The sequence below is a fragment of the Camelus ferus genome, chromosome 3, assembly GCF_009834535.1.
Source record: "Camelus ferus isolate YT-003-E chromosome 3, BCGSAC_Cfer_1.0, whole genome shotgun sequence".
NCBI lineage: Eukaryota > Metazoa > Chordata > Mammalia > Artiodactyla > Camelidae > Camelus > Camelus ferus.
In genome coordinates this window covers 23,856,638-23,866,051 of record NC_045698.1, presented here as the reverse complement: position 1 = coordinate 23,866,051, position 9,414 = coordinate 23,856,638, and the positions used below count along the sequence as shown (strand labels likewise).

At 45.8% G+C, this 9,414-nt stretch overlaps 1 long non-coding RNA gene across 1 annotated transcript; it reads left to right on the top strand.

Moving 5' to 3' along the window:
- Positions 1–354: 354 nt before the first annotated feature.
- On the top strand, positions 355–6,676 carry LOC116659741. The gene is made up of 3 exons (XR_004315076.1): positions 355–569; positions 1,237–1,332; positions 6,005–6,676. It is a non-coding gene; the product is annotated as an uncharacterized LOC116659741 (long non-coding RNA).
- The last annotated feature ends 2,738 nt before the right edge of the window (positions 6,677–9,414 follow it).

The following is a 9,414-nucleotide window of genomic DNA, read 5'->3' as shown; positions in this document are numbered from 1 at the left end:
GTATGCTGCATATTTACATCAGTTTTTTTTTTTTATAGCAGAGTTCTGGGGGCAAAATTGGGTGTTGCTAGCAAACAATTATAAAAAGCCCTCAGGTCAACCCCCTCTTTCTGCAGAGAAGGAAACTGAGTCGCAGGGCGATGAGCCCCGCTGATGGCTCACAATAATCAGAAGCAAAGCCCAGAACCTGAACCTAAGTTTTACTTCTTTCTTCATATAAATTGTCCGGATTTTTTTCTGTTAAATGCAGTTTCGTTTTATATCGGTCCTCTTGCTGGCAAATGAATTCAATTATCTGACATGAATTTCCTTTTGTTTAGGGGCAGGAAAAATGTTACCAAACAGCCCGAAGTAGTTTCCTTTGAATTAACCCATAGTGGTTCTGAACACAAAGCCACTGACTCATCACAAAATTGGGAAAGAGTTTTACAGCTGCAGCAAATCACAGGTCTATTGCCTGGCTTCTGAGCCCCAGCAGAAAGAAAGCCTCACCAGGGGTCACAATGAAAGCCCTTTTGTGCTTCCTGAGTTGAATCCGGCAAGCTGATGCAAGGACGCAGCAAGAACAGGTACTTAACCATCCCCTGCCCCAAGTCCCCATCCCCACCCCGGCCCACAGTCCTCGCAGGGGCCTGCTCTTTCCTTCCTTTGGAATAACCCGTAGGCTAGGAACACAGATGTGGAAATGAGGCCGTGACCATGACAGGGCAGGGGGTGATTTCCACAGCTCACAGAAGCAGCAGTGGGCAGGGCAGGGCTCAGGTGCTGAAGTCTGGGCCTTTCCATCCTCAGTGGGATCCACAGAGGATCCAAGGTGGCTCCTGGAGGTTGGAGGTAAATCTGTTTTTAATTGAAGTATTGTTGACTTACAATATTCTATTAGTTTCAGGTGAACAACATAGTGATTCAGTACTTTTATAGATTATTATATAAAGTTATAAAATATTGACTTGTTCCCTGTGCTGTACATTGCATTCTTGTAACTTACTTATTTTATACCAAGTGGTTTGTACCTCTTAATCCCCTTCGCCTAGTTTGCCCCTCCCCCTCACCTCTCCCCATGGGTAACCACTAGTTTTTCTCTGTGAGTTTCAAGGGTAAATCTTATTCCATGAGCACTGTGCACATTTGTTTTTTTCTACATCTGGAAAAGCTCGATGGATATTTGCTAAGGTGAATTAAAGCATGGTTTATGAAAAGTGTCTCTCTGAGTAGTAAGCAGTGACTTTCCGACAGATCTGGTCTGTGGAACTGACGTTTGTCATCCTTGCAGAGGGATATACAGATGGAAATGGTATGCAGAGAGGAGGCAGCCCAGGGAAGCATTTTCTAGTAAGTACCAGCTTGTAGTATTTTGGTTTTGCGTTGGAAATTATTTTAAAGACGCGTATATTGTCATTTGGTCACAGAGGCATGCTTCAATGGTGTGGCAGGACACTTAAAAATCTGAGTTGTAAATTAGTCTCATTTCTTCTGTAGGCTATAGCACATGGTCCTTCCTTGCTTTAAGGAAGGTTTATAGAAAGTTGAAAGCAAGCGTTGCCTCCAAACGGTCTCCTCTTAGATTTGTTTCCAAATCCCTAAATCCTTTGAGGAGGATAGTGTGAGGGTGAAAGAAGCTCTGACGGAAGCCTGAAGAGGGCAGTGGAGGGTCCAAGCCCAGCCGAGGGCAGCCAGAGGGCCTGGGGTCCTATCAGTAGAACATGCCCATGCCCTGGTCCTAACCCTAACCCTAACACTAACCCTAACCCTAACCCTAACCCTAACCCCTAACCCCTAACCCCTAACCCCTAACCCTAACCCTAAACCCTAACCCTAACCCTAACCCTAACCCTAACCCTAACCCCTAACCCTAACCCTAACCCTAACCCTAACCCCTAACCCTAACCCTAACCCTGAGGATGTGACAGGAGCTCGGCGGGACCGGCCCTGCTGGGCATCAGAGAGACTCATCCCAGGTTCCTGGGTCCCCAAATTCCCCAAGGTGCCTGGGTCCCAAAAGAGGCACTAACTGTGGGCCAGATGGTGTCATGGGAGCCGGAACAAAAGGCCTCTCAGTGATCCTGAGTGTGGACAGATGACTGATGCCAGTGGGGCCCCAGTGTGTTGGTAGAAATTTAAACCTTGGTACCACTGCCCTGTCCTGGTAGAGTGGAAGAGGAAACAGCCCTGAGAATGACTGAGGCTGGGTCTTCCTTGGATCTTGGGGTAGTACATGAGATGATTTATAGAAAATAGAGACTGTTAGTGTTTCTCACACCCCAGAGTCTGGGGACTGAGATTCATTCCCATTGTATTATGTCAAAAGAGATGTGGTTTTAAACTTTTCTCCAAGATTTTAGGGGGAGGTTGGTCAAAGGAGGAGAGGGTGAGTTCCAGCAGCCTGGACTTTTTTTTTTTTTTTTACTCTTCTCTGGAAGAGAAATATACTAAGATAGTAGAAATATGCTACTTAAAATCACAAAGGTGTAAAAGATACTCTATTACACAAATAGACTTTCTAAAAAGGGCCAGAACTGGGCAATAGGGCAGCATTATAATTAGAATGTCTCCCAGACCCTCTAGAAATCAGAAGTACTTAAATTAATGTTTGTAGGTTTATAGAGGTTTTTACAAAATCATTTCAATTAACAAACAATTCTCCAACCAAATTCATAAAATTGCGAGGCAGAAATTGCTATGACTTTGTTGGGAGTAGGCAGTGAGGCCTTGTGTACTAATCATTGTGTTAAGAGTTTATGCTTATGTTCTGGCATTCCCCAGTATCCATCCTCCGCTTTTCAAGAAATATACCCCCTAATGTTTAGCTGTCACATGGAATCCCATATAAAGATCTAATGCCTCAGCCTCCCTTGCTGGTGAGATTCTATGGCTCAGTTCTGCCCTTATTTGCAACGTCTTCTGACTAGCTGGATTGTGAGTGTGATGGCTAGAGTTCGAGGAAACACTTTTGAACCAAGAGGTGGAGGAATTTGTTGAAGGTGGCAGAGATAAAGATACACACTCCCTGGGTCCTTGAAAATTGTTGTGCTGTCATGCCAACCCCAGACTTACTTTATATGAAAGAGAAATAAATTTATATTTTTAATACAGCATTTGATACGTAGAAATGGCTTTTTGCGTGTCACAGAAAGTAAATTATTAGTAATGGTCTATAGGAAGTGGTAATGAAGAGGGCAGTGAGGACTCAGGTATTGCAGACTGGAACATGGGGGTCTTTGTTATGCAGCAGCAAAATATTTAATTAAATTTTTACCTACTGCACTTGGAAAGGCTGCAGTGCAAACTGTGGTTCTAGCATCTCCCATTAAAAATTCTCTGCCAGTCTGTTTCTATTTTGTAGATGAGTTCATAGTGTCCTTTTTCTTTTTCTTTTTTTAGATTCACAGACATAGTAAACAGTCTTATGGTTACCAGGGAAAAGTGGGTAGGAAGGGATAAATTTGGGGAGTTTGAGATTTGCAAGTGTTAGCCACTATATATAAAAATAAATTTTTTTTAAGTTTCTGCTGCATAGCACAGGGAACTATATTCAATATCTTGTAATAACCTTTAGTGAAAAATGAATATATTTATGTATATGCATGACTGGGACATTATGCTGTACACCAGAACTTGACACATTGTAACTGACTATACTTCAATTGAAAAAAAAAAAAAAAACAACTCTGCCAGATGGTGGAAGTCACCACACGGTCAGAAACCAGCTGAAGGATGCTGCCCTTTGACCCAAGCATCTAGTTTCAGAGGCTATAAGGTAGCCCTCCATTCAGTTAAGCCATTTTGAACTGGTTTCAAAGTACAGAAACCAGTCAAAGACCAGAGTCCTGAGACTTTAAGATGCTGTCTGCAAGAGCTCTGATCAGCCCTGGGTAATGGCGACCACATGAGTCGGAATCTCTCCACCTGTCCTTCCCTCGAGCCATAAAATCAACATGGAACACAAACAATGTCACACAAGACCCAGACCTGTAGCATGTCCAGGAGACAGACCTGTCACAAACGTCAAGTTGTAGAAAGAGAAATAGACACTTGTTTCAACAAAGATACAGCGAGAGCTCCTGCCACGGGCTCCTGTGGGTGAGGAGAGCTGGGGAGGAGGACGAAGTTTAGATGAAGCTGAGACAAAATCGGCGCCACAAGGAGAAAGTTGGGCACCAAGTGCTGGAGGACTGAACGCCCACCTGGAACTTGGTGGTTTTACAGCCTCGTCCACAGGGAAGGGCTGAGAAAATGAGGGGAGCAGAGACAGCAGCCTCAGAGAAGATAACTTCTAGGGAGAAAGACATCACGAAAGAAATGCCAGGCAAGGGGAGGAAAATTAGAGGAATGAGAATTGGAAAAGAAGAAGTAAAACTATCCTTTTATGGAGCTAACATGACAATAAACTGGAAACTCTAATCAATGACAATATTACCGCAGTGAAGGAATTCAGCAATGTCACACGATATAAAATCAACATGTGCAAAATCAGTCACCTAGAAGGGCATGTCACCTCTGTGATGTGCTTCCCCCAAACCTACACCACCAAATAGCAGACAAACCCAAACTGAGGGACATTCTGAAAAGTGTGTGACTAGCACTCCTCAAAACTATCACGGTCACGAAAACCAAGGAAAGACTGAAAAACTGTCACAGACCAGAGAAGACTAAAGAAACACAGCCACTAAATGTAATGTCGTGTCCTTGGAGCAGAGAAAGGACATCAGGGGAAAAACTTGTAATGACTGGGTAAAGTCTCGATTTGGACAATAATGTAAAAATGTTGGTTTCTTAGTTTAGACACACGTAACGTGGTCATAGGAGATATTCCCCTCAGAGGAAGCTGGGTGAGGTATGTATGGGAACTCTGGACTAGTTTGCAAAGTTCTGTCATTTTAAAATATTCTGAAATAAACACTTTCTGAGAAAGAATAAATGGCCTCAAGCTACATGGATAATAAGCAGTTAGTGGAGAACCTCATGAATAATAGCGACAAAAAATATCAAATACTTAGGAATAGACTCACTCAGAAATGTGCAGTCAGAATGACTAAAATAATAAAACCTCTCTGAAAGATACAAAATTCGCCTTAAACACATGGAAAGATATCCCCTGTTCTTGACTAAAAGGATTCAACATGATCACGATGCCATTTTCCCAGTAGGAAATTTATGAATTTATCTCAATCCCCGTCAAAAACATCAGCAGGCTTTTGTTATGAAACACAATGACGAGTTGATACCAAAGTTCATGTAGAAAAATAAATGTGCAAGAATATCCAGAAAACACTGATAAAGAAAAGCTATGGGTGGGGGTGTCTACCAGACATCGAAACATCTAACACAGTTTCCATCATTAAAGCTGTGCGGTATGAGTGCGTGCAAAGGCAGACCAGCAAAACAGGACAGAAAGACCAGAAACAGACCCAAATGCATATGGAAATTTAAGAAATGATAAAGGTGGCATCAAAAAAATCACTGAAGCAAAGATGGAATTTTGACAGCCTTCTTGAGTAAGTTACTTTGCCCTGATTGGCCGTAATCCAGAGAGTGGGAGTGACAGCGTTAATGGAAGAGAACCGGGTGGGTGGCATCACGAGGTCACTACCTGTCACTTTCAAGTAGATCCCTTGATCCCTCTGATCCTCCCTCCCATCAGCTGTGCATTGGGAATAATAATAATATCCAGTTCACTTCCGGCCCAGGAGAATTGCCAGTGTCCAGAGAAAAAACGATCGTGAGAGTGAGGAGAGCTGCAGGAAAAAAAGAAGAGGAAGAGGAGGAGGAAGGAGGAGGAAGAGAGATTTCTAAGCAGGTTCACCTCGGCACGAATCCACGTGGAGCTTCACGGTGTTGTTGGTTTCCATCCCAGGGCTCTGTGACATGACCCAAGCGACCCCGGGGTGGAATGGGCTGACCAACTGGGAAACAGAGGGGAAAAGATCACGTGGATGTTACTGAGTCAGAAGAAAAGATTGTTACATGTCTTACCCTTTCCTCCTTTTATTTATTCATGTTTTAGAAATCAGAGTTCTGGTCTCCTGAGCTGTCAAAAAGCTGGAAACCACGTCCCACTCATGGACCTCACATGAAGATGCTGAAGGTCAGCGATGGAGTGACTCAGGAGGGTGTTAGGCCCTATGAGCAGAGGCGTGGTCTCGGCAGCGTTTTGGCCGGGCTGTGGCTTCTGGCCTCGCTTCGGTCTTCACTCGCCCGCAGCCAGGAGACGCCTGCGTGGCATCCTCTGAGGATGAAGGCCAGCTGTTGTTCTCTAGCAGTGCAGGACTTGACTCATGAAGTTAAAAGGAAAATTTTTTACGAGCAAGTCTTGACTCTTTTAAACCTGTAGGGCAGGGTGCTCATTTCAGCAGGAGTTTAGCTGAGTTATAAATTGGAGAAAGAGTTTGTGTCCACCAGACACTTAATCAGCTGTGTGAGGGAGTTTGTTCACGCCAGCTTTACATAGTTCATGAAGACAAATTATGATATTATGATGAGGTAGAAAATTGCTCTGCTAACCCGAATGGCTTCCTTGTTTAATTAACACTCTTAAAGAACAAGGTGGTTTTCTGAAATGTTCATGCCCCGCCACTAAAGTCAGTGCTACCTTCAGTTCTAATTGGAGGAAACCCCACTGAGTGTTTCCCCCTTGGGCCTACAGTGTATGGCATCTCTCTCCCTCTTCCTGGCCTGAAATCTCTTTCCTAGGCAGAGCCTCTGGCCAGACAGCAAAGGCTGGCTCATGGTTTTAAGAATTTGCCCATTAGTGTCTTTGGGCCCATAATGGGTTGAGGGGTTCCCCTCACTTTAGTCTTGTTTGTATCCATCAGTCCCTTAGCACAGTGATCTTACAGAAGCCCAAGGCTTTGGACCACCGTCCTGCGAAGATAAGGTACAGGCAGCTTCCAAAGGGGAGAGAGATAGCAACCCGACCTTCAGAGGAGAGGGAGGTGGCCCTGGCTGGGAATTCTGAGCAGCCTGAGAATAAACACTTGGGAAGGCGGCCTCTGAGTGATGGGGTGACTCTCACAGGTGTTGGAGTGAACAAGAGAATATCTTGGAGAAGGACACCCTAACAAATCTCCCAAACAAACCCATGGCATGCCCCCATCAGGACCTTTTTAGTATAGCTCTCCTAACATCACGCAATGAAAACGCTGCCTGTCTTCCTCAAAGAAACCAACAGAGGGCGCTGTCGCCTAATGAAAACTACATTCTAGTCCCGCTAAACCTAGTAATTTTCCCACCTGGTCAAGAGTCCGTTCCCACTCCAGTCTATGAAAATTCATCTTTTTGAGCGTTCCCAGACTGAATGTATTTTTTCAGCTTCCTGCTCAGCTGTGGTGGAGATGTTTGTTTACAACAGGATCGCTGCTGAACATATGCTGTGTGGACCGGGTAACAGAACAACCTGGTGGAGCCGGGAGAAACACGGAGGATGACAGATTGGACAGCGCTATTTGGTTGCACACAGAATGCTCGTCATTCTTGTGTTTAGGAGGCCAGGGATGACAACACTTCAAGGATGCGGAGGGAATTTGGTTAGTGGAGAAGCAGGACCGGGAGGATTGTGCACCCTAAGAAAACGAAGTGGGTTGACACACACCTGTGCCATGGACACATTCGACTAGGAGACACACACGAATTTTTCAACTGGTCAAAACGGGCAGGGATTTTGCTTCACCACCGTTTCACCAGGACCTGCCTGTAAATTCAATGTGTCACTGATATTTAACTGATACACTCAGTATCAAAATTTGTTGAGAAGTTCGATCCACTGACTTTTTATGAGGCACTGAGTTATGTTCAGCTGTTTTAACTGATTTTTTAAAAAACTCAGCTAACTGAATTGGCTTTGTTTGAAGATCACATAAGTATGGGGATAAATTCAATAAACACATTAACCCAACACTGCCCTTTCCCCCTCAGCTCTCTTGAAACCCTCCTGTTCTCCTTACTTGACTTTCTTCCTCGTGGGTTCCCTTGGAGATGGGTTACCGTGAGCCTGGCTGCGGCTGAGACTGAAGTCAGCCCAGCGTTTCCCTCAGAGCCGGGTGGCCCAGGTCCCCAGGGGAACTCACTCTGCTCCTCCTGCCTCTCACCTCCAGGGCAAGCCCCAGCGAGGCGGCAAGAGTTCCTTCTTCCTTCCTCCACTAGGAGCCCATCACTTCTTTTTGTTACACTGCTCAGAACTTCAGAAGTGACCATGGGCTTGTCACTTAGCCCACGTGGACCAGTTTCCTCATCAGGGACCTGAGACTCACCTCCAGCGACTCTGTGCTCCCTTTTGTCTCCAGCTTTCTCTGCTTTTCAGACCCACATACCCTGGGGCAAGTCAGGAGACAGTGTTACTGAGTCCAAACTTGTACTGCTCACTGCACAACGAGCCAAAGAGATGAGAGATGAGTTGTTGGGGCAAGGAATGGCAACTTTATTTGGAAAGCCAGCAGACCGCGAAATGGTGGACTAGTGTCCCAAAGAATCATCTCCAAGTTAGCATTCAGGCTTCTTAAAGGGGAAGGGGTGAAGTCCTGGTTCCAGCCAGACTCTGGAGATTTGTTAATTTCTTCCTTCCTGCAGCCATTCACAAGTGAGCCTGGTCAGGATGCTTCCTGTGACCTAAACAAAAGTATTTTAGCTTAATGCTCATGACCTGGGAGCCAGGGTTCCCAGCGATGGGCCATTATTTAACGTTATAGGCAACATTTCTTTGGCGATGAACTTGTAGTAGAATACAGCTTCTTCTCTGCTACAGTAGCAGCCACACCTGAGTGTGGGCAGTGGTACCCAAAGCCTGACCTTGACCTGCAGTAGCCGCACCTGGGGACTTGATAGGCATTTAGAATCTGAAGCTCTGGGGCCGGGGCCCTCGGGGTGTGACAGAGCAACCCCCAGGGTTCTGATGCCCAAGCCACTGTCGAGTTTGTGCAGTGGGAAGGGAGGGGGCAAGAGACACAGAAGAGACTGGAGCTTGGGCACCAGAGGCTGGGGGAGTGGAGTCAGGGAGGGGCTGGAGGGTGGGATACAGAAAGCACAAAATTCCAGGTGAGAGAAGAGGCAGTGCCAGTGGTGAGGGTGCCAGGGCAGCTGGCAGCTCAGAGCACGGGCTCTCGTCAGCTTACATTCGGGCTTCGCCACCTGCTGCTGTTCACGACCTGGGCAAGAAGTTTAAATTCTCTGTGCTCCCATCTTGTCTCTAAAAATCTAATGGAGCCAGTAGTGGTCTGAGGTGGGCACTGCCCATGGGCCCTTAAGCCTCGCCCTAGTCCCTTTAGGATACTCCTCCCTGTCATCTTTGCTCTTTCTAGATGTTAAAGTCTGATCTCCCCGTCCAAGTGCCCTGTCCTCACCCCCTAACATGACAGCAGCCCCCAAACAATGACTGCTCTGATGGTTTTGTCAAAACCCCAGCTCTCTTGCCCCTTTGTGCCT